Genomic DNA, 27,322 nt, shown 5'->3' on the forward strand with positions numbered 1-27,322 from the left:
ATATGAATCAACAAGAACATAATCATAGAACATATCACACAAGCGGAGTTATCATTTAACCATTAACATATCTCTACACAAACTCATACATTATATCCATTTCCTAGGGTATCTCAATGCCACTACTTGACATAAACCTAACACATCACATATCCATCTAAAACATCTTACACTATCATTCTACTACTCATCTACCTCCATACAAATATGACAAAGTATTAACATATATGCATAACTCTACCACATTTCATACCCTTTAGGTTCATTTAAGAATACCAACCAAATGTTCCTAATACCCTTCTTTATTCATCAATCATTTGACACTTCATAAATCTAAATGCATTTAACCTTATCCTACATATGGAACTAGATTATTTCCTTAAGCACAATCATTACACAACTCATCAAGAATACTATCCATATTCATATGCAAGATTATAACAACAAGCACTTATCTACTTCCAAATAGGATTCCAAGATACTAAACAAATTCAAGAGTCATACCATGCTACAAGAATAGACACATTCTAACATTTTGATTCCCTAATTCAACATAGGATCTCATTCCCAACACGATGAGCATTTATACAACATGAACCATATAATACGACATCATCTTATTTCAAGAGAACAGTTCTACATCATCAAGTCTAAATACATAAGAGCACATGGAACAAGCACATAGTCTCTTTTACTACATTCCATCATAATGCTTAATAATACAAGTTACATAAGTACATAATCATATTCCACATTTACAAGTCAACACAATAGAGTAATATCTCTAATGTATAGAAATCAACACCATAGGAAAAGTTACACATATTTAAGTGTTGTATATTCCATGTAAATCCACAACTACTCATTAATTTTCCATATCCCAAGATAACTTAATCTATCTCACTTGGACCTGCAACCAACATTATTTTTCTGCAAAAACCTGTTGAAAAAGTTAACGAAGATTATGGGCAGACAAGCCTAAACTTTCCATCATTTTTTGTTGTCTTACAAACTCTTCTCTATCTCTCACCTATGCACTAAAAGTCAGAGCGTATGTGCTATAGTATGGAATATATGCACATTCAGAGAAAATGCACTACTTTGGAACTCATACGCGCTATACTGATGGTCCAATGCGCTAAAAGATAGATCAAATCATTATGCGTTGGGATAGGGTTCTTACGCGTTGGTGTATCTGTCAGATGTGCTCTAGAGTATAGGACATGTTGAGCACTATTTTTTAAAGAAAAAAATATAATAAAAATAAAAAATAATAATATATGTTTCCATAAGCATGAAGACTAATGGATATTTCGGCCAGTAAGCTGTGTCGAGCACTGCAGGAGAAGTTTCATCAAAAGAGCGTTTTCATCGACACAGGGCATATAAAGCGCTAAGCAAAGGTGTTTCGACAAGAAGTTACCTTCGATGAACGCAAGAAACCGCTCATCGATACCCCATGTTTCATCGAAAAGGTAAAAGCAAAAGGCGAAAAGGCAAAAGGTGATTTCGAAGAAATATCGTTACCGAGGAAACTCAAGAGACATTCATCGAAATGCAAGTTTCATCGATGAACGTGGTGTCGAACAAAAGAAAAGCTGTTTCATCGATAAAAAGGATATCGATGAAAAAGGGGATATCGATGAACACTCATAAGCCTTCATCGAAGAAAGAAACTCATCGAAAGTATGGCATCGATGAAACTCGCGAGCAACTTGTCGAAAAGGGAGACTATCGATGAAAAAGTAATTTCGATGAGTCTTAAAAGCGGCTTCTCGACGTAAGTTTTTCACCGAAACAGTATTATCGAAGAAAGTGAGCTTTCGATGGAAGATTCGAACACTCGGCCGAAGGCAAGGGTTTCATCGATAATTTGAAACGCGCGCACTTTGAGCGGACTGTACTTCCCGTGAAGGAATTAAAGGCCCAGTTGAAAAGTGTCACATCTGCAATTAAATTTAAAACACTTGAGTAGCCGTTACAGATGCAGAACATTAACTATACGCAAGTTGCCCATTCAATTACAGTTAAGCTGAGTGAATTTTCGTAAGAATCAGATCGATGCTAAGAGATTGAAAGCTGTGAAGAACTTGCAGAGATTTGCAAACGATAACCAGAAGAGTTGAGCATTTTACCAAGTAAGTATTGTCTCTCTTATTTACTGTAACTATGGAACCTTCGTCTTCTTCTTCTAAAAAGAGTAGGAAAAGAAAAGAGTTAAACCCTGAAGAGAAGCCCAAGAGGCAGAAGAAAGAAGGGAGAGCTTTGACTCAGGACTTATTAGACCAGTGTCCATCATCTAGTGTAAGGTCCAAGAAGATTAAAAGTAAAGAAGAAGGATTAGAGGACAAATTTGAAAATCTAGGAGACATTTGGACTGAGATAAGAGGGCATGAGTTATTTTTGTTTGGTTACAAAAGAAGGGATGCACCCGAACCCATTAGTAATCTGTGGAAGAGGAACTTAGGCAAGTTAGTAGTTCCAAATGTATTTGTAGACGTAGAATTAATGAAAGCACTGGTAAATTGCTACAACCCGAGAACTAAAACCATATGTGATTACAGAGGGAATACATTAGTAGTAATCAACAAGCAGACTATTGATATGGTTTTTGATCTAGACTGGGAAGTCGAGGAAAGCATCGATATGAAGAAACTCTCACAGGAATTCTTTAGTCTGGAAAATATCTACAGGACTTGGAGGCTACCTGTTCACAGGCCAAAAGTGGGTGGGTCATTTGTTCAGTTTGGCAAAAGTGACAAGGTGCCATTTGATGTCAACCACTTCCATCCATATTTCAAATATACGTATTATACTGCAGCCCAAGTACTAGGCATAGAGGCTCATCCACTCATGGATGTTGGGATTATGGTTTTGTGTGCTGATATTCAATCAAAAGACCCTAGGTCATTTGATTTTGCTACTTATGTTGCGGATACCTTGAATCATGGGCTGGAAAAAATGAAAGGAGACCTTGTGAATGTTCACTTTTCATTATACTCCATGTTAATGCATATTCTTCTTTATTGTGGACAAGAAATTAACTTCTGGCCAGATGAGTTCAGCATCAGGTCTTATGATAAGAATGGTCTGAAGAAGCCGGTTCAGTTGTGGGTATCAGCATGGGACCAGAGGTTTATGAACAACCAATATTGGCATTTTCAAGAATACTTTGTGAAACCTCTCAGTGCAGCTTTTGGACAACGCAGGGATTATACTTTGTCCCCTGAAATTAAGAGGTTCCTCAGGCCAAAGGATTTCTCTCCAGAATCACAGATTGAACACAATTGGGGTGATTGGTATTGCCATGATAATCACATGGAGATAAGGGTATTTGGATATGAAGGGCAACCACACATGCTTCCAATTACGGTGCCAGACAGAGTGGCTAGCTTGGAGATTATAAGGCAATTGTCTATTGCCAGTGCTAAACATTTAACTGATTTTGGTAAACAATCTATTGTTCCAGGTCTATTAGTTTTCTCTGATTTCATTGTCAAAAGTTCAAGGAGTTATCATTTATTACAGAATAAATTAAATTACTATGGCATGACTCTGGGTGAGCCTAGGGAGAATTTTGATCCCGAAGGATATATAAAAGCTGCCAGAGCCTCACAGAAACTCAAAGCTGGGATACATATGGCCAAAATGCCAGACGACCTAATTAAGAACCTTGAGCGAGAGGAGGCCAAAGTTTTGAAAGGAAAGAGTGAGTTAGTCTGGGAGGCCTACAAATGGAAAAGGGCAAGGGGAATGATAGATGGAGACCTAATTGGAAATCTCCAAGATCCTCTGGAGGTAGCTAAAAGGCTGCTTCAACATGAAGCTGAAATTATGCACAGAGTTCCTTCACAATTCCTTCGCTTCATTAATACTGAAAGAGACAGTCAGCCCCTAGCTCACATGTCACCAAAATCAACCGCCAGTAGTATCCCACCTAATTCTCCTCGAGAGGATTATCCTCCTGGTTTCGAAACAGAAATGAACATGGACACAGGAGAAATCAACATCAAAGATGTTGTTGACATAAGAATGATTGAGCATGAGGACTTCATTGCTGATGATGGATTCGCCTCCTCTAGGGAATTCCTCTCATTTCTATATCAATACAAAGGGGCTCATGTCAAACGAAGCATGGCTGGAAAACCAGAGGAAGAACAGATGAAGAGATTACAGGATGAAATTGATGTCCTCATGAAAGATATGACTCCTGAAAAAGGGAGGAAATTATTAAAAGAGGCCGGTGTGATCATCTTCTCTGGTTGGGATATCAACTCAGCACTCTTATTTGATGGCTTTTTGAAGAAGCAAGATTTGAATCAGCAGGTATTGCCCCAGGAGGTAGACAAACTGTTCCTAGGCTCTGGATATGATCCAGACAAAAAGGCTCTCCTACAGTGGGCACTATATCCAAAAGGGAAGAGGCCAATCATTGTGGATATAGAAGAAACCTTTGGGCACCTCATGGTTCATCAGGTTGGAAAGACCGATCCTAGGGTCACTGCGAAGCTCAACCTGGATGTTGCAAGATTGAACTTGGACCAGACAGAGTTTCTGGTCAGAGAAAACATTACATACAAGGGATTATATGAAAAATCCAAGGAGGAAAACCAGAAGCTGCAAGCAAAGGTATTGCAATTAGAAACGGGGACTCCTATCAGCGAATACACCTCATACCCTGCAGGACGCAGCTTGGATGACGTCTCTGATGCCCTGTAGTGGAAATATCAGGCAGAGAAGGCCAATAAACGCGCAGACAATGTCCAGCAAAAAATGGACAAATTGGTCAATGACATCATAGGACATCGGTTTAACACCATGCTCTTACAGGTCGAACCATATTGGATAGTTTACAATGGAACCATAAAAGCGCTAACAGAGCATGAGCGGTTAAGAGCACGATTGTAGGGGGTGCTAAGCAATGACGATTCCATGACGCCAGAAGAAAAGGCTGAGGGTAACGCGTATATGGATAATCATGTCAAACTCGAAGATATGCTGAGAAGAGATCTAAAAGAATTAGATGATGAAAGACCCGTTGGAATGCCTTCCGTCTACAAGGAAGGAGAGGTAATAACCTTGGAGGATTTGCGAAAGGAGCTTGTCAGCGTCAAGGATTGGGCCTTGTCAGAAATTGATCGGAGTAAGGATATGGCCCCTACCATCAACCAGATGATATTCAAGTACCTGACGCTAGGGGATGAATTAAAAAAGCAAACGCCTCGAATCAGAACATTCAAAGACGATGATTACATTCATCATTTGGGACTTTTGAATCTCTTTTTGCTTAAGTTTAGAAACACTCGAGTTGACGACTAATATTTTGAAAAGTCGTGTCTCTTCATGAAAAGCTTGCGTCCTCATATATATATGAGAATGTTTTTTGTAATGTAGGGGAGATATGATTAGATAGGATTATGAGCGAAAGAACGACAGCCTGTAAGTCTTTGTGTACGAACTTCAATGGAATACAAATCTTGATCAATTGTTTCCCTGCATATGTGTTGTAGATTATTTCATTTTCTTTTGGCAATCGTCTGTGATATTATCTGATAAAGATAGGGTTATTCATATTCTTAAGATCAAATCTATGCTTTATGTTATAATGTTGTAACAAAAGTTTTGCTTGCGGATTGTAATTGTTCCCTGCAAAGCTTAATTGACTGGTCCCTTAAGGGTAGGGTTAAATTCACTCAATCAGCACATAATATAAGCATTCATTTGGTTTTGAAAGAAATAGTAACTGACAGGTTCATAAGGGATGAGTTAAAAAAATGTCTCACAGATTCGCAATATAAGTCCTGAAGAAAATTGTAATGACTCTGTAACCCATGCAATAAAGAAGGCACTGGCTTAAATCTCAAGTTATACTCATCGTTTATTTTCACAATTAGTTATTTTGACAGCTACAGGAGTAATTAAGAAACACAAAGCGAAATAACAATCTTGAACTCGTCTGCAATATCTCCATTCAAGGAACTCATGCCATTTCAAGATCAGGAGATATCAGAATAGGATAACATATCTGCTATAAAAAGCACTGTTTATTGGAGACATTCAGTGAATAGGTATACCCGCCTAGGTCCTGCAGAGCCTAAAGAGAGAGAGTTAGTAACTAATAGGTTCACTCTATAAGTTGGCCAAGTCAATTGGAGGGTTTGATCATAGGAGTTGGCATTGCCTTAGAACCCATCCAATCTGTTGATTTGAGACCCAACAGGACATATGCATTGTAAAATGAGTTATATGTGCTAAAATGACTTGCAGATGCGCTATTCTAGTATTCTTTCAAGAATTTGTCGTTAACCTCCGTACAAGATTATTAGAAAATCAGGGACGGGCCCCAAGATGAGCGCCAAAAATTTATGCCAGAATAGTGGTGTCAGATGATTAATCAAAAAGAAGAGAAACTCACATACCAATGAAACGTTAGATATAAAGACAGTAAACTAGTTAAACAAACTAATCCTTCAAAATAGTCTCATTTTTCTCTATCTCATAGGATTCCTCAAGTCAATGGTTGCTCTCACATCATTGAGCAACCAACCTTTGAAATGACAACTTTAAGAATGAGTGATAATGGATAAAAATGATCTATATGCAATATGCAACTAAGATCTATATGATAAATTTATTAAGATGAGGATTATGCTATGGTAATGACAATATACTAGCCTAATATGATATATACTAACATGATAACATACTATACTAACAATGCTTCTAAATGATTTTAAGATGATGATTAGCAACAAAGAGAGGCAAAACTTAAGACTTTGACAGACTATAACTTGGATACATGAAACTTGTGATGATGGATAATAAGAGAAATGAGGCCTATTTATAGAAGAAATGGGAAAATCGATGGTCAAGATTGAATAATCTTAACAAGGGATATGATTGAATAAATTTCAATCCATGTTTTCAATTTTAGCCAATGAAATGGTGACAATTGCCAATATGAGATGGCTTGAGAGGAGAGAGAAGAGGCATTAAATGCCTGAGAAGACATGGTGGTTACCTTAGGGGGTATGGTTAGGGTTGAGTTAGTGGATAATCCTTTTATCCAAAGGGTAAAAAAATGTGCAAGAGTTAAAGGGATAACCATGGCCAAAGCAATAAATGCTTGAAAAGACCCTGCATTAAAAAATATGGTTAATTTAGAGGATAGTCTCTAACCCAGGGTAGAAGGTGAATTAACCATTAATGGTAATGTAAGAGCCTTTAATGGTTTGGAAGACTTTAGAGGTTAACTATTTGAAGGCATAAAGCCTTTAATGGTTATTGAAGACTTTGGAGGTTTTTGATAAGTGACCTAGTTTCTTAAGGAATGTGCAAATGTTTATGAGGGGGATTAGGATAAATTGGAATTTATTAAAAGGGTCTAGAAAGGGGTTTAGGCATGCAAGTGGATTCTGTAGGATAATGCAAGTGAGAGGATTTTTAATATTTAATTAAGATAATATTTATTTATTTCAATTAATGGTTTCAACTTGCATTTAATTAATTTAAATAAATATTGATTTATTTAAATGTGTGGAAGGTATTTAATTAAATGTAAAGGGGTGTAATTAAATAAACATGATTTATTTAATTAATAGACTAAACTTTACTAGATGAATTAAATTAAATAAATTGAATAATTTATTTAATTAATAGAGGAAGGGGTGAATTAATTAATAGAAGAACTGTTAGTGAATTAAATAAACATTAAAATATTTATTTAATTTAGAAGTCGTTTTTATGTGTCTACACTTACAGTTTGAGTTAATTTGTAATTTTGAAATTGTAATAAGTATTGCTCCTCTATATTGTGAATTATTTCCCGAAGAAAGAGGAAAGAATAACATCTACTTTTAAAAAGAGGATAGGATGATGTACCACTCAAGTTTAGATTAGGAATTAAAAGTTGTAGGGTAAAAATACTAACTCGTGTCACACTTTTATAATGGAAAATGTTAACACAACAATAATTATTCAATTTTGATGACATAAAAGTGGCATTTGTATTTTGAATTTGAAGATGGTGTAAATTGATGAAATGTGTAAAATTTGATGAAGTTTGAGTCTATTATTTTTTTAAAAAAAATTTGTCAAGGATTGATGTGTTTTTTAACTTTTAAAATCAAAATTTTTATTGCTGAAAAATGCTAAAAATCAGGGGGTTTAGTTCCCACCAAAAAACAAAATATAAATCAAACTTATTTTTTTTGATCTGATTTTCATATCTCTAATAGATGACATAAATATACAGCGCATAAATAAAAAAATAACAAAATTGATGTATATTTTCTTAGTTATAACATTTTAAAGTCGAACATACCTAAATTTGATAGTTTTTATCTACCATCATATTTTGTTTATTTAATTTTTGATAATATTAAAAAATAAAATACCCTTTTGGAGAAGACTCTCTCCTCTAGTGAACTATATTCTTTCAATTTTTTTTGAGGTGATTCAATATTTTTTTTGTTTTTCGAACTAGCCTCTTACCGAACATTATAATGCCTACTTGAAGTATTTTTGAAATAATATATATTAAATCTAATCAAAACATCATTAAAAATTGCATTAGTATATTCTTGAGTTTGATCTCCACAAAAAGGGTAATTTTATTTTTTTTAATAAATTGAATTTACTTGTAGAATTTTGTTGCAAAACTCAGAAGTTCCGAAAATTATTCAAATTTGGTGATGTGGCTGTCACTTAGGACTTTCCGTTCGAAACACTTCTGGTCAAAACATTGGAGGCCGACGTGACTGGTCATTTCAATGACCACGCCTCTTTAACCCCATATAAATAATGATTTATGTTGGCATTTTCAATAGAAAGATTGTTGATATTCATTAAAGATATTGAGAAGGTTGTTGAAGATTATTGATATAACTGAAAAAGGATGATAGCTATCTTTATAACATTATTTTGTCATTGATGTAAAGAAATTGATTTTCTGATTCAGTAGGATGTTGCCATATCTTGAGAAGATTGATTTGAAGAAAATTAAGTGGTCGGTAAAAGACATAGAAAGAATGTGATAAGAAGGAGGAGGAATAAGATATTCAATGGGCAACTATTACCAAGTTAGACAATGATGAGATCATGATGTTTAGATTGTTTTGATATCCTACATATGTTGTTGATTGTAAGTTTAATACTATACTTTGACACCGAGTAAAGAACCTAGTCGGTAAACCCTAAGGTTATCGATATCGGTTAATGAAGGTGGAATGTCTACCGAGTAAAGTTTAGTATTTACCGAGTTGCAACCAAGTTATGATAGATCGCATTGGATGGATAAAAGCATTATTTAATGAAAGACAATGATTAGCTGGAGATGTATAGATGATTGGTATGCCATGCATGAAGTTTGTTAAGGATCTATGGAAATGGAAGATCGGCAGGAAGATCTACAACGCAGATTGAACCGCAATAACCTTGTGCAAGTTCCAAGAAAGGAATGCAAGTCCCGAGGCAAGGTAAAACATTTTCAGATCCATTGAACTTAGTGAAGTTTGAAGATCTGATGGCTATGATTGATCATGGAAAATGTGATCAAGGAGATTCAGTGGTTAGAAAATTGTTTATAAATAAGAAATTATTGATGAACAATGTATCCGGGCAAGTGTAAGCACAGGGATGCTACATAGTGATTACCGAACATAGAAGCTTGAAGACCTATTTGAATAACAGAGTAAGAAGCCCAGTAGAGGGACAAGATAAGTCCTATGACAAGATTGTTTTGAGCAAATAGGAATCTGCTTTAGAATTTTAGATGTAAAGTTGCAGATATATATTACTGTTGTTTATTTTGTAAGTGACAGGAAATCTCTTAACCGAGTGGACTTAACATGCTTATTTGTAACCCTCTAGCAAGGTAACATTCTAAATGAGTGTTTGAATACCTTTGACAAGGTCACTTCTAACAAAGTGAAGATCCTAACAGATCTGAGGGAAATCCCTTAACCGGGTCACATCTAGCAATGTGTTTGTAATCTTTAACAGGATTTTCTTTTTACCGAGCATACTCTAGAAGAGTATATTTCTTAGTGGGTCCGAAATCCCACAGTGGTTTTTCCCTATTTGGGTTTCCATGTTAAATCTATTGTTATATGTGTTATGATGATTATGTGTTTATAAGATTGCATGTTTAGCAGTTTTTGGTTATATTGTTGAAGCATATGTTACCGAGGTTGAATCTATTGATTTAATGGAAGATTAAGTTTGTATGATTCATCCCCCCTCTCATCTTGTTATCTATTGACATTAGCTCTTTACACTTAGTATCACAACTTAACAATTGGTATCAGAACTTAACATTTGTTATCAGAACTTTGGACTCTGAAAGAAAAGTTTAAAGGTACTTGAGGCAAAGATCCGAAGATGTATAAAAGGGATGCAGCAAAGGTGAACAAGTCAAGTTTCTCCACATGGCAGAAAAGGATGAAGTTGCATTTATCAGGAATCGAAGAATATGCAACATATTATTTGGAGAATGATTATATACCACCAAGCACCAACCCAATGACCTTGGAAGAGATAAAGGCAAAGTAAGAACACATTCAAGCCATGATTGAAATAAAATCAACATTGACCGACTCAGAGTTTAATGACCTAGAAGGCTGCAATGATGCAAAAGCAATGTGGACTAAGCTCATATCTGTGTATGGTGGTGATGAACATGTTCAAAGAGAAAAAGTAGATAGTTTAAGAGGACAACTTGAATCCATGAGAATGAATGAAGGTGAGAACATAACCCAATATAGTACAAGGTTAAAGGAGATTGTCAATCAAATTAAAGGAGCGGGAGGAACTATTGAAGAAAAGGATATAACAAGTAAGTTGTTGAGAACTCTTCTACCTTCTTATGCCATTCGAGTCTCTGCAATCAATGAATTGAGGTCTGTACCTAACATGCCAGTTTCTTTGGATGCTACTATAGGTAAGCTACATGCATTTGAGTTAAGTAATTTTGATAACAGTGGGTCTTTGATAAATAAAGTAGAATCTACATTCAGTTCTTTTCATATTGATGAATCTGATGATTACAATGATAGAATGAGTAAGTACTCTGAAGGGAATCACAATGGAGCAAGTGAAAGATTTCTCAAGAACATGGAGGAAGTGCACAAACTATATGAGGAAATCAAGAAGCAAGAAGAATTTGAAGCATTATTAGCCAGAAGGTTACCGAGAGGAAAAGGTAAGTATAAAGGAAAGCTACCTTTAAAATGTTTCAATTGCGATAAAATAGGACATATGGCTTCTAAATGTCCTGACAAAGAATCTAGTGAAAAGAAAGAATACTGAGATAACAGGCAAAAAGACAACCAATATAGAGGTCACCGAGACTTCAGAAGGAGAGACAGAAAGACATGCTTAATAGCTAATGAGGAATCCAACGATGATAAATCTGATGAAACTGATACTGAGGAAGTTGTTTATGTGGCTATTAAAGATGGATCTGATGAAGAAAGGTATGAAGAAAAAGCCCTAATATCTGACATAAATAATAATTATTCTTCGATCATAGACAGTGGATGCTCACATCATATGACAGGTGATAAACACAAGTTTGTTAAATTAGAAGACCATGATGGAGGCTATGTAAGATTTGGTAATGATGCACCGTGTTTGGTGAAAGGTAAAGGATCTCTAATACTTCTTGACAATGCTAAATGTGATGATGTATACTGGGTTGAAGGATTGAAATACAATTTGTTGAGTGTAGCATAGCTAAACAATATAGGATACCGAATAGAATTTCAGAAAGTAATTGTCAAAGTTCATGAATAGCATGGAAATTTAGCTGCTACTGGGACACAAACAAAAGGTAATACATTTCATCTTGACTCAACTCGGAACAAGTTTCTTTATGCTAAGATAGATGATACCTGGTTATGGCATAAAAGGTTTTGTCATGTAAATTTTGATAATCTGATCAAAATAAGCAAGAAGCACCGAGGAAGAGGTCTACCGAGTCTTGAAAAACCTAAGAATGCTATGTGCTGAGGATGCCAGATGGGTAAGATGACAAGATCAAGCTTTACAAGTAAGTCCTACACTTCTAAAGGAATTTTAGATCTAGTACATACTTTTCTTTGTGGTCCTATGAAAGTTCAAAGTTATTATGGTGATAAGTATTTCATATTATTTGTGGATGATTACTCAAGGATGATGTCAGTTATGTTTTTAAAAGAAAAATCAGAAGCTTTTCAAATGTTCAAATGGTACAAGGCAAGAGTTGGAAATGAAACAAGAAGACAACTGAAATGTCTTAGATCTGATAGAGGAGGAGAGTTCACTTCTGATGAATTTAACTTATTCTGCAATGGTCATGGTATAAAAAGGCAAGTGTCTACACCGAGAACACCTCAGCAAAATGGGATAGCCAAGAGAAGAAACAAATCAATTGTGGATTGTGCCAGAACCCTAATGATAGAAAAGAGGGTACCTCAAACATTTTGGAGAGAAGCAATCAACACTGCAGTTTACACCCTGAATCGAGTTCAAGTAAAGAAAGGAACTATGAAGACACCATATGAGATCTCGTATGACAAGAAACCTAATGTAAGTTATTTTAAAATCTTTGGAAATAGATGCTATGTTCACAAAGATGACAGAAATGGAAAGTTTGATCAGAAAAGTGAAGAAGGAACATTTCTTGGTTATTCTTCTAGAAGTAAAGCATTTAAATGTCTGATCAAATCATCTAACAGAATAGTAGAAAGTGCAAATGTGAAAATTGATAAATTTGTAGAAAAAAATGATGAAGGAAATTCCAAAGAACCAGAAGATTATGAAGAATTTGTTTATGTTCAACCGAGAAGTCCTATTGAGAAAGCTGCTGAAGAAAATGAAGATAATGTCCAGTTACCGAGTGATGAAGAAGATCATACAGAACCTACCGAGCCTATATTAGCCAAATATGTTAGAAGACATCATGCATCAAGTCAGATTATAGGAGATAAGGATGATCCAGTGATGACAAGGAACAAACTGAGACAAAACACATGTCTGATATCTGAATTTGAACCGAGAATAGTAAAAGAGGCATTTAACAGTGAAAATTGGGTAAATGCTATGACAGAAGAGATTGATCAAATCAAGAAGAATGAGACATGGACACTGATCCCAAAACAAAAGGACAAAAATGTAATCGGTATAAAGTGGATTTTTAGAAACAAGCTAAATGAAAAAGGTGAGGTCATTTGGAACAAAGCAAGACTAGTTTGCAAAGGTTATGCTCAAGAAGAAGGAATAGATTATGGTGAGACCTTTGCACCTATGGTTAGACTTGAAGTAGTAAGAACATTGTTGGCATATGCTGCTTTCAAAAATTTCAAGGTATATCAAATGGATGTTAAATCTGCATTTTTGAATGGTATACTAGAAGAAGAAGTTTACATTGAACAACCTGAAGGATTTGTTGAAGACAAGAGTAAAGATCAGGTATGCAAATTGAACAAAGCTTTATATGGTCTGAAACAAGCACCTAGACCATGGTATGAGAGGCTGCACTCTTATTTAATCAAGATTGGTTTTACAACGACAAGTGAAAACAACAATATGTACATGAAGAATGATGAGAACAATGGAATATTGATCTCAACTATATTTGTTGATGATATTATTTTTTGTGGTAATGACTCCTTATGCAAGAAATTTGGAAATGAAATGAGCAAAGAATTTGAGATGTCATTAATCGGTGAGATAAAGTATTTTATAGGTTTACAGATACTGCAAATGAAAGATGAGATTTTGATTACTCAATCCAAGTACATAAAGGAAATCTTGAAGAAATTTGGAATGGAAGATTCTAAACCAGTAAGTACTCCTATTACTACTAACTATAAACTATCAAAGAATGATGAATCTACATTTGTTGATGAGACACTTTACCGATCTATGATTAGGAAGTTGCAATATGTTGTGCATAGTAGACCGGATATAGCACATGCAGTAGGTATTGTTGCAAGATTTTCTGCAAATCCCAAGGAAACCCATATGACAGCAATGAAGAGAATTTTCAGATACCTGAGAGGCACTGAAGATTATGGCTTAGTATATGAAAAGATGAATGATTTTGATTTAAAAGTTTATACTTATGCTGACTGGGTAGGCAACATAGATGACAGGAAAAACAAAGGTGGTGGAGCTTTCTTTTTAGGAGAAAGACTAGTGAGTTGGCATAGTAAGAAACAAGGATGTATCTCACAGTCAACAACAAAAGCTGAATATGTTGCTGCAGCATTGAATTGTACTAATATAGCATGGATCAAACAACTGTTGGAAGGTATAAATAAGAAAGTTACCGAGCTAGTAACTATATTCTATGATAATACTAGTGCCATTAACATTTCAAAGAATCCGGTAATGCACTCTAAGACAAAACATATCTCTATAAAGTATCATTATCTCAGAGAAGAAGTTCAAGAGAAGAAAGTTGTGCTGGAATATATCAGTTCAAAGGAGCAATTAGCAGACATCTTCACAAAGCCACTGCCAAGGGACACTTTTGAGTATCTTAGAAGCAAGTTAGGGGTCCTACCCCTATCTTCTACTCACTGACAGAGTTCAGTGAAAGCATCAATTCGATGAATCTACAGAATATTATGTGTGGATTGATGTTGATTTACGCACTTTAGAAGGTTTTCTAAAGGTGTGCTGGAAATAGTGAATAGAGACAAGTTGCTCTGACCGAGACTAAGATGATACACAACAAGGCAAATCACTTCACTGAGGAAGAAATTATGATTTAGTTCTTTTACTTTTTGGCATTGTTGTCAAAGGGGGAGAAGACTAAATGGTAAAATCCTAAATGAAGAAGATAACAGAAGACTAATGATAGGGAGAGAAGAATACAAAAGGGAGAAGACTTCAGGAGATTTTAACAACTCAAGGATAACAGGAGAAGTCTAACAACAATCTTAATCCAAATCAATTTGAATATCTTATTGGTATTACCATTTAAAAGTTGGTTTTGCCATCAATGCCAAAGGGGGAGATTGTTGGCATTTTCAATAGAAAGATTGTTGATATTCATTAAGGATATTGAGAAGGTTGTTGAAGATTATTGATATAACTGAAAAAAGGATGATAACTATCTTTATAACATTATTTTGTCATTGATGTCAAGAAATTGGTTTTTTGATTCAGTAGGATGTTTCCATATCTTGAGAAGATTGATTTGAAGAGAATTAAGTGGTCGGTAAAAGACACAGAAATAATGTGATCTAAGAAGGAGGAGGAATAAGATATTCAATGGGCAAGTATTACCGAGTTAAACAATGATGAGATCATGATGTTTAGATTGTTTTGATATCCTACATATGTTGTTGATTGTAAGGTTAATACTATACTTTGACACCGAGTAAAGAACCTAGTCGGTAAACCCTAAGGTTATCGATATCGGTTAATGAAGGCAGAATGTCTACCGAGTAAAGTTTAGTATTTACCGAGTTGCAACCAAGTTATGACAGATCGCATTGGATGGATAAAAACATTATTTAATGAAGGACAATGATTAGCTGGAGATGTATAAATGATTGGTATGTCGTGCATGAAGTTTGTTAAGGATCTATGGCAATGGAAGATCGACAGGAAGATCTACAGTGCAGATTGAACCGCAATAACCTTGTGCAAGTTCCAAGAAAGGAATGCAAGTCCCGAGGCAAGGTAAAACATTTTCAGATCGAAAGATGCATTAAACCTAGTCAAGTTTGAAGATCTGATGGCTATGATTGCTCATGGGAAATGTGATGAAGGAGATTCAACAGTTAGAAAATTGTTTATAAATAAGAAATTATTGATGAACAATGTATGTGGGCAAGTGTAAGCACAGGGATGCTACATAGTGATTACCGAGCATAGAAGATTGAAGACCTGTTTGAATAACAGAGTAAGAAGGCCAGCAGAGGGACAAGATAAGTCTTATGACAAGATTGTTTTGAGCAAATAGGAATCTGCTTTAGCATTTTAGATGTAAAGTTGCAGATATATATTACTGTTGTTTATTTTGTAAGTGACGAGAAATCTCTTAACCGAGTGGACTTAACAGTCTTATTCGTAAACCCTCTAGCAAGGTAACATTCTAAATGAGTGTTTGAAACCCTTTGACAAGGTCACTTCTAACAAAGTGAAGATCCTAATAGATCTAAGGGAAATCCCTTAACCGGGTCACATATAGCAATGTGTTTGTAATCTTTAACAGGATTTTGTTTTAACTGAGCATACTCTAGAAGAGTATATTTCTTAGTGGGTCCGAAATCCCACAGTGGTTTTTCCCTATTTGGGTTTCCACGTTAAATCTGGTGTTATATGTGTTATGATGATTATGTTTTTATAAGATTGCATGTTTAGCAATTTTTGGTTATATTATTGAAGCATAGGTTACCGAGGTTGAATCTGTTGATTTAATGGAAGATTAAGTTTGTATGATTCACACCCCCCCCCCCCCCCCCCCCTCTCATCTTGTTAGCTATTGGCATCAACTCTTTACATTTAGTATCAGAACTTAACAATTTATTTTTTTCTTTTTAAATATAAAAAAATCAAGGAGTGCGAATTAATATAATTGATTTTTGAATTAAATCGAATATTTTTTGCAAATAAAAGCGACATAGTTGATATAAAGCAGCGAAGATTTCTAATTTTTTCCAAAATTTTGGTTGAAGGCTTCTACTTTTTTCAAGTATGTTATTTTAAGTTTTTTTTTTAATTAAATAAATATCCAATATTAGAAGGCGTTTTCAAGTATGTTATATTAAACTAAATATTTTTTAGATTTTATTAAAATTTTGGATGCATAATTTGTTAAATAATAAATTACATTGAAATGTTATTTACCTTTTATTTGTGGATTCATTTATGTAATTGTTTCTTGAAAAACATTTTTTTATTGTAATGTTCTATGATTTATTTCCTATATATGATATATATGTGTTTGTGTGTTTAGGTGTTAATCTGAATATTTTGTGCAATGGGGAATAACAGGACTAGATCAAGGTTGTCTGATTGAAAAAGGGATAATAAGATGAAAGGTCATAAAAAACGTAGTCAACAACAATTCGTTGATGTTCAAGATCAACCTATTAATGTTTAAGAAATGACAACGCGGGTAGAAGATCAAATTGGTACATCCTCAAGTTTGAAATTGTTCTCAAGTATGAAAAATTTAATGAAAATGGATGAAGATAGTCTTTTCAATGAAATTCCTTCCAAAGATATGGTACCTGAAAGCACAATAAAATTGCATTGTAAGAAAATGTGAGATGATTATCTTGAAAATAGGTCTATTATTGGAAGGGCACAATTGTTTGCTAAGTTATTTAGGAAAAGAGGAATGACCCATGTTTTGGAGTTGTTGGGTGTTGATAATAAGAAAATCTCACATGATGCATCAGTAAAAGATACTATAATTGAAAATTTGCAAGAAGCATTGAAATGTATTGACAACACAAGTCGAGGTGTTGAATTAAGTGTTGCATGTAGAACATTGATGACTATGATTTCTAGTAAGAAATTGTCTCCTAAAAAACAAGTTCACACAATTTCTCAATTAATGCAGGTATCTAGAAGAACTGTTCAAAGATATATTAGGAAGAGAAATATGGTAGATGAAAACATTGAAAACAAATGGATAAAAGTCTGTAGGGTTCTTCGAAAAGATAGAATTTCTGAAGGTGTAAAAAATAGGTCGTTGGTTATTGGACCAACCAACCACTCTTATGTTTCTTCCAATAGAAGGGACACTATACAAATGATAGATGAAGATGGTACAAAAATTTCATATCCAGAATATTTTCTAGATACAACACAAAGTGAACTATTTCAAGCATTCAAGCAAGAATTTTTAGATGTGAATATTTGTCAAAGGATGTTTGAGAGATTGCGTCCTTGCTTTGTACACATAAATAAGGTACGTGAACTTCTTGTTGTCGAAATCATGTTGGATTTCATCTACACGTGCAATCATATAAAAAAGTCATGGCAACAATTAATCAAAATCTAGTCATTCCTACAAGTACAACACAATTTGTGAAATCTATTTTATGTGATAAATTAGAAGATTCATATGAGTTCAAAATATAGGGTATCAAAGGTACATGCATTGATTGTGAAGATTTGAGTAAGTTTTTGTTGCAAAGTGAGAATATTGATATTATAATACAAATTATGTGGAAGATATTTGAATATGAGACATACCAAACTAAGTCAGGAGCTGAATCCAAAAAAAATGTGTTGAAAGAGAGTGAATTACCCTACATTTAGTTTAAGACTAGATTTTGTAGTATCATATATCCACATATCCAACATTGTCATGGTGCAAGATGGAAAGATACATACTTTCTTGAGTCAAAGAATTGTTTTCCAATAGGTTGTATTCTGGGTCAGTGCAAGAAGCTGAGTCCACTTTTTGGCCAAAAAGTGGAAGTGTTTTCCCTGATTTTCAGATTTTGTCTCATTTGAGCTTAAATTTTGAAACACTTAGAGATTGTATCTTGGAAAAAGTCAGTAATATAAAAGATATCCCTCTGAGTGTACTTTCCAAATATGTAATTTATCTTAATACCCACATAATAAAAATTAACTTTTTGAATGGAGTTCTAAAAACTATGTTTTAAAAATGTATGTTTCAGGACCATACCATGCATGTGTATGACCCACACTTTTTGACACAATTAAAATTATTTTCTCAAATTCCACAAAACGGGGCCCCATTTTATAGATGGGGGCCTGTTCCATTTTTTTGCCCATTGGATTTACTAACGGGCCCCCATTCCTAAATAACTGTAACTGTAAAAAAAAAAGATAGATTGCATCAATTTACCACACTATCACTGAAATCCATACTGACAAACATTTTTTACACAAATTTTTGAGGAACTCAGTAAAAAGGTATTTTTTTTGAAGAGGAGTTTGTAAAGATGGGTTATAAGCAATGTCAAAAGAAAAAAAAGAGGACAATGACAATGGGTGAAATTCAAGCACAAAGAGAGGAGGCAAAACGCCAAAGAGATCGAAGATCACAACAACGACAATTGAATAACACTTCTGAAGCATCTAGTTCAGTGCCCATTGTAGATGAGACCATTGAAGACATCTTGATAGACGCAAGAAATGTAGAACCAAACAAGGGTATAAATGTTGATGCAAATATTCATGTGGATGTGAATCCTGGTATGTTTTTAAATCCCCAAGACTATGATGCCAATGAAATTGCTGATTTAAATGACGCTGGATATAAATTTCATACACCAATACGAAAAGAAATAAAAATTGAAAATATTACACCCCCCTCTCTGAAAGAAAATGAATGTAATTTGCTTACTATTTATAGCAATGTGCTAGATAATCTTAAGGGGTTAGTTTCTTAGAGACAAATCAGAACACATGCGAACAGATTATATAAACAAATTTTCTATAATAAAAAGTTAGGATTCCAATGTCAATTAATGCTACAATTAATAAAAATGTTAAAAATGCGTAAAGTCGTGAAAAAAATAGGTATTTATGCAAAACCAAAAAGAAAAGATGAATCATATAAGCAAGTTATATCTACTGTTGCCAGTGCCATCGATTCTATCAAAAAAACAAGTCGATCTAAAGATAAGAATGCAACACTTAGAGTTATAACAACTACAATAGTTGACAAAATGATTGTTAGTAAAATAATGTTAAGTGATATAAGTGGCTATTTGAACTTCCATCGTAGAACCTTGTCAAGAGCGGCCAAAAGAAGAGACACAATTGAAATTGATCCACTAAACCATTGTTGGAGTTTTAGTGGTAGACTTCAAAGGTCGGACATGAAACTAAATGATGAAACTAAACAATTAATTGCAAAATTTTGGCATGATAACACTAGAATTTCATCAAATGCTAGAGATGTTTTAAAGTTAAGGGTGAGATCAAAAATCCATGATCCTCATCCAAAACATCTTCTTGACATGACTCAAACTGAATTCTTTAAAAAATTTAGTGATGAATCTGTGTTAATGAATTTACGAATTAGTCAAAGATCATTTGAAAAATGTAAACCCTGGTATGTTAAAATCAATAAACAAAGAATATCTTCTAGTTGTAAAACTCATGTTCAGTTTCGTTACTATTACGATGTTTTTTGATATATACATTGTATGTTGCATGGTAATGATCTTGTGCAGGATTGTGGTGTTTATGTTCCACCTGAAACTATAAAAGATTTTATTGGAAGTTTATTTTGTAAACCACCTAATGAACAATTATTTCTTTCCACTTCATGCATTTATGGCCTTTGCAATTTATGTGGGTACTATTCTTTGATAGGTGAATGTTTGCATGAACATGTTTCATCTGAGTTTGGACAAAAAATGGTTGATGTTAGGAGATTTAAAAATATAGAATACCCTCTAAAGGATTGAAAGATGGGGGAACGTTAAGAATTGATTACATAACAGAATAGTGTGAATGCATTTATGAGTGAGTTTAAAATTCATATTGTTCCAAAATATGTGAAACATTCCCAACATGCCGGATGGCTTGATGGACAGTTTCACATATACAAGAACACATTTCTAGCTGGAACAATAGTATCAGTTGTGGATTTTGCAGAAAAGTATACTCTAAAACCACAAGAGGAAACTCAATCACAATAATACAACTCAGTGCAAGTGGCCATATTTGTGCACATTATATATAGACACGACCATGACAGTACAAAAGATAACATAAATTTTTTGAGGGAGTATCATTTCTAGGTTAGTGATAATTGATTACACTCTTCAAAGTTTGTTCAGCATTGCTTCAAGGTATTTCATGATAATCTTAAGGAAAGATAAATTGACATGAAACAACATATGATATGGTTAGATAACTGCATTGGACAATTCAAAAATGTTTTATTGGCTATGCAAAGTTCACAAGATAACCAATGTCCAACATTTATGGAATTTTTTTGAAGCGGGACATGGTAAGGGGGAACACGATGGAGCTGGTGCCTGTATAAAAAGAGCTCTTGCTAGCTAGAGAATAATTGAAATTCAAAGATGTAGCAAAATTCAGAGATGCTCATGCAGTTGTAGATTGGTGCAATTCAAAGTTGTCAAAAGGATCAACTAAAAACTCTGCAATTCGGCGTTTCTTCTGGTTGATAGAGGAAGATAGTATTCCTATTCGAGATGATTGTAATACCATCATTATATCAGCTAAGTGGCATTCATTTAAGAGTTCTAATTCAAACACATGGACTATATTCACAAGGCAGCTTGCTTGCTTTTGTCAGTTTTGTGTTTCCAGAGATTGGGAATTTTGTGAGAATAAAGAATGGGTTGAAGAATGGAAACAAAGATCATTGACACCCATAGATGCAAATGATCTGCATGAAATAACTGATGAAGATATGGATCAGATGTTTACACCAAATGACTATGATTGCATTTCAGATCTTATACAACAAGGTAAAATTGTTTTTGAAATTTGTTTTGATTTATTAAATAGTACATATTTATGAAATCTTACAGTGTATATTTTTGTTTTTATTTCTCATTAAATATTAAAATAAAAAAAATTTGTGCACAAGACATGTCTATATTGTTGTTGCACCAGAGGACAATGAAGAGGGGACAAAGTATTGGTTGGCTCGATGTGTAGAGCCAAAACATAATCTAACCACTCTTCGAGTAGATGATGATGGTTATGACTATCCAACAGGATCTGTGGTTGTTGTTGTCACTTGGCTATGCAAATATCTAACAAGAAAGAATGGATTGCCCGCATTTGAAGATTATGAATTAGAGAAGAAGATTATACATTACTCGCATTTGGTAGTGGCAACTAATATAAAATTGGATAGATATCATGGTAGGCCTGCTAATAGACAATTATGGAATTTCTCTATGGAGCACGAGACAATTATAGATGCTTTGCAAAAGAGAGAGGATGCAGATGGTATAACAGAATGAATATCAAGTAAGTTATAATTTGAACCCTTAGTCCACCTCCCTTTTAAAAATCCTGATGCATATTTTATATAGCATTCTAAATCATGCATCATAATTATAAAATCTAATCTAGTAATTTTGTTTCAGGTCTACCACAAGTAGAAGGCATCAATAAAAACAAAGTTATTTGTGCATACTTTATGTTTCATTTTGAATAATTACAAGTAAGTTAAATTTTTGTATGCTTTATGCTTTATGTTGTATTTTAAATTCGATGTATCCTCATTATAAAAACTAATAGTATGTATTTTTTTTCAGGTCTCTCAGAGTAGACTTGGCCTCAATACCAACTATTGTTTGTGCATACTTTATGTTGTATTTTAAATTCAATACATCCTCATTATAAAAACTAATCATATGTATATTTTTTTTCCAGGTCTTTCAAAGTAGACTTGGCCTCAATGACTACTATTGTTTGTGCGTACTTTATGTTGTATTTTGAGAGATATAAATCCTTATTATTATAATTTAAATAGACAATTTATTTTATTTTAGATAGGTCTTCTTGATTACATTTTTTGTAATATATATAAATGAGAGACTATTGGTCAAGTTTATGAATGACATAATTATGTTTTAATCAAGTTCTATTCAATATAATTATTTTGATACTTTTCTCTTATCATCATTATTATTGTAATGGTAATTATATATTGTATTATATTTTTTAGTTATTTATTATGATTAATACTTTTTAATTTAGAATATGTTATAAGTATAAGATATGTTTCAATACTTAGTTCATGATGTAAACCTTTAGTTTATCTAATCACAAGATCTATTTAAATAAAATTGCAAGTCCACATAATCCATATATAGTTATTTAAGCACAACTTCCATAAATAAAATTTCAACTCCACATAATCCATAAAATATCTAATCCATATATATATCTGGATGGTAATATGATGAACTCCACATAATATCTAATGTGCACAAAATATATAAAGTATGCACAAAATATATATGATCTAATCCTATTATGCAACTATCCATATATATAAAGTATGTGCACATGTAAACAAATGTGTAAAGTCCATAAAAAAGTACATATCATATAAAAAAGTACATGTACATCATATCAGAGCCAAATAAACAGTAAAATCTAAGTGCTATCATCAATAACATCTCGTGGTCTCTTCTCCCCGGGACATGGTCCAGATCCACCCGACTCATGTTGTACAAGGAAAAAATAATATTAAAATACTTGAAACTAACTATTAAAAAAATCATTTATCAAATATAGTTGGAATTCATAAATTAAGTTACAAACTTACCATATGCTCATCAGATCCTCTAGCAGTATCTCCTCTAGCAGTATCTATTGCAGTATCAACACCAAATGTAGTACTAGCTAACTCCTGTACAAGTTCAAATTCAAAGTGTCCAATTAAATCTTAAATTAAGAGTCAAAATAAGATCAAATTAAGTATTACATATTAATACCTCAAAGGATGTCGATGTGCGTTCAAATTAGCTCTGATAAAAATTATGAGGATAACCTATCCTAATAGTAGTGTCCACTTGCAAACATGCATTTAATGAAATCATATTTAGTGAACATATATATGTGTACTAAATAATTTCAAGTTAAGTTGCAATGTTGTAAGAGTTCATATTTAATTTATGAATTCTAAGATACATACCATAGATGGTGTCACAGTAGTCACAGCCTCTTCTCGATGTGATGTAGAGGGTCCCTCATGACCTAAATACTAGAGAAAGAAGAATTCAATGTATCAACATGAAAATTTATATAGTATACGATGATAAAATATTAACTTAAAAAGATAGTACAATGTCTAGATAGAAATTTATACTATACCCCATAAGGTGTGCTGAGTTGTGTTCTAGTAGATGCAATATTGACTCTAATATTAGGTGTAGTCCTTATCTACATAAACCAAATTTATTTAATGAAGTATTAGATTGTATTCAAAAAAGACATGCACTTAATTTATACCTATATTTAATGAAATATTTAAAGATTGACATGTACATGTATATATATCTATACCTGGTCAAGATGATCATCAGAGCAAAGAAAATCTATATATGATGTCATCATACTATCATCTGCTGCATCATGCTCAATTGGAACTGAAGTAGATCCTGGATTAGCAGTAGGACCTACACAAGTCTCATGACAACTCGAACACATATGTGGCATCCATCGAGGAGCGAATGCCACGTGAGCAACTTGCTCACTCAGGTTACCTATGAGGGAAGTCAAAGCATCTAATGTAGAAATGAATGATGTATTCTGCACATCTGCAGGAATTGATGGAGCAACAAGTGGAACTATGGGTTGATTTGGTAGGGGATTATTACTCCATGCCCCTAATCTATGCTATGGCATTCTACGACCAACACCCTGGAATGACTTAATATCAAAATAATTTGGTTTTTGGTGCATTACAATCTCATAGTATAATTTCTTCAAAAAATAAAAAGGGACCTCACAATTACGATATGGTGGATAATAAAAATCCATCCACCATCTATCCCAAAAGTGTCTAGCCATTTCTGGATGCACACACCACCTAATTGAAATGCTTTTCTGGCTAGGTTGCATTGGTTCTCTTGTTTTTGGGTTAGTAAAATATGGACATAAATGAGCTTTGGTACTTGTCCAAGGTTTCATAAGAATGGTTTTCAACCATGAATAAAAAAATTATGTTTACTTTTCTCTCTTTTTAAATTTTTATGCAAGACCAAATCCTTTAGGTGTGGATATGTTAAATGATACACAGGATATTTATAAGTTTTTAAAAATTCTAGCCAAAAAATTTAGGACACTGGAACTATGGACCTATTATGCAATGTCATGTCATAATAGGACTTATTATGTCGTCATGGCATAATAGGTCCTATTATGCAATGACATGATATAATAGGTGGACTATTATGCAATGATATTATTATGGACTTGTTATGCCATGATGGCATAATAGGTGGAATTTTATGCAATGTCATGGCATAATAGGTCCATAATTGGTCCTATCATACTAAGTAAACATGTCAAATTAGCATAGTTTTAGTGTTGGAGATGAATTAGATGATGAAGTTGGCAATTCAAGAAAATCATATCATGTTGTGGCTTAATAGGTCCTATTATGGACCTGTTATGCCACGATGGCATAATAGGTGGACTATTATGCAATGTCATGGCATAATAGGTGGACTATTATGCAATGTCATGGCATAATAGGACCTATTATGCTATGACATGATATAATAGGACCAACTATGGACCTATTATGCAATGTCGTGGCATAATAGGACATATTATGCCATCATGGAATAATAGGTCCATAATTGGTCCTATCATACTAAGTAAGCATGTCTAATTAGAATAGTTTCAGTGTTGGAGATGAATTAGATAATGAAGTTGGCAATTCAAGAAAATCATGTCATGTTGTGGCTTAATAGGTCCTATCATGGACCTGTTATTCCATGATGGCATAATAGGTGGACTATTATGCAATGTCATGGCATAATAGGTACTATTATGCCATGACATGATATAATAGGACCAACTATGGACCCATTGTTCAATGTCATGGCATAATAGGACATATTATGCTATCATGGCATAATGTGTCCATAATTGGTCCTTTTATACCATCACATGACATAATAGGACCATAATAGGACCTTTATGCCATGACATGGCATAAACCTAAGCCTAAACTTTGATATCTAAAATTTGAAGAGTAATGTTAATTACTTTTATGGTTATACTAATAGTGGTAACTTTTGTATTGCCTAATGAGGATTAAGAACAATTTTGGTACATATGTTCAATTTAAGGAATTGGAATGGTGGCTTGCTAGAAGTGGTTAAATTTTTTCGTTTGATTTTGTTTCGGTTTTCGTTTTGATTTCCATTTAGTTTCGGTTTTGTTTCGATTTCGTTTTTGTTTTTGTTTTTGTTTCGATTTTATTTTTGTTTTCATTTTCTTTTTTGTTTTGATTTCATTTTCATTTTGATGTTTCTGAGCTATCTAATTTGATATTTTGTTTTGTTAACTATCTAGGTTTGGTTTTGATTTGTAAATTTGTTGATTAGGGTTTAGGGTTAACTGTTGAAGAATATTTCAGATCAAAATCAAGAATAACAAATTTATTTATAGGCTACTTTAAAAAAAATAAAATAATACCAAAAAAATCTAAATAATACACAAAAAACAGGAAAAATATACAAGAACATTACGAAATGTGAAAATAGATGATTGAATGTGTACCTGGGATAGTGGTCGAGGCTTGAAATGGAATCCACAACACGGGGGCCCATTTTTTATCTCTTGTTCTCACTTCACTGTCAGGGTGAAAATGAAAAAATTCGCCCAAAAAAAAGGGTAAAATACAATTTACAATAAAAAAATGGGGCCCCATTTTATTTAAAAGCGGGGGCCCATCTTATTTAAAATCGGGGGCCCGTTTATTTTAGCTTCGAGCCCCCGTCACCTTTCGGCTTGGGAGCCCGAAGCATAAATAGGCCCCCATTTTTAGGAGCGCATTTTCCAACGCGCAGACTTCTGCGAATTTGTGACTCATTAGCTTGCACTTGCTCTTCTTTCAATTTTATATTTCTCTAAGAACTATACATTCAGTCCTCACACAAAAATTCAAATTCAATATTATCAACCTGAGCAAGTTGTAATATTTGTACAAGTTTTCTATAGACATGCACAATATCAAGTGGATGGTATAGAGGGTACTTGAACGCATTATCGTCAAGGAGGTTCATTTCTATATCAGTGATGATACGTTTCATAATAGGAGCTATGTAGAACATTGTTTTGGAATGGTTTTTTTAAAGATATTAGAGAACGTGTGATAAATTGTTCACAACATTGGATTTGGTCAGATGGATGTGCATAAAGTTTTTGTGGAACTTCTTTGAAAGTGGACATGGAAAAAGAGAGCATGATGGAGCAAGTGCATGTGTGAAGCATGTACTTCGCCAACATGAACTTGTAGGTACATTCTCTTCATTTAATTTAATTTTTAATTTATCTTTATATCAAGCAATTTAAATATATATGGGAAAGTCCAATTTTCTAAAGAGATCTATCTTGTGTACAGGTAACACCATACAAAATTCAAATGAAATTGTTGAATGGTGCAAGTCATTTTGCTAGTCATGATACAACATACAAGCGCTATTTTGGGGAAGTTAAAGGTATTTATTCTTGTGTTTGAAAATTATTTTAAAATTCAACATGACATAAATTAAAAGTAAATTAAATTAATTTTGTTGGATTGTGAGTTTGAGTATGTACATTTATTTTAAAATTATGTATTGAACTAGAAATGTAAATTTGTGTTTCTAATTCA

This window comes from Cryptomeria japonica, chromosome 2 (genome assembly GCF_030272615.1).
Source record: "Cryptomeria japonica chromosome 2, Sugi_1.0, whole genome shotgun sequence".
NCBI lineage: Eukaryota > Viridiplantae > Streptophyta > Pinopsida > Cupressales > Cupressaceae > Cryptomeria > Cryptomeria japonica.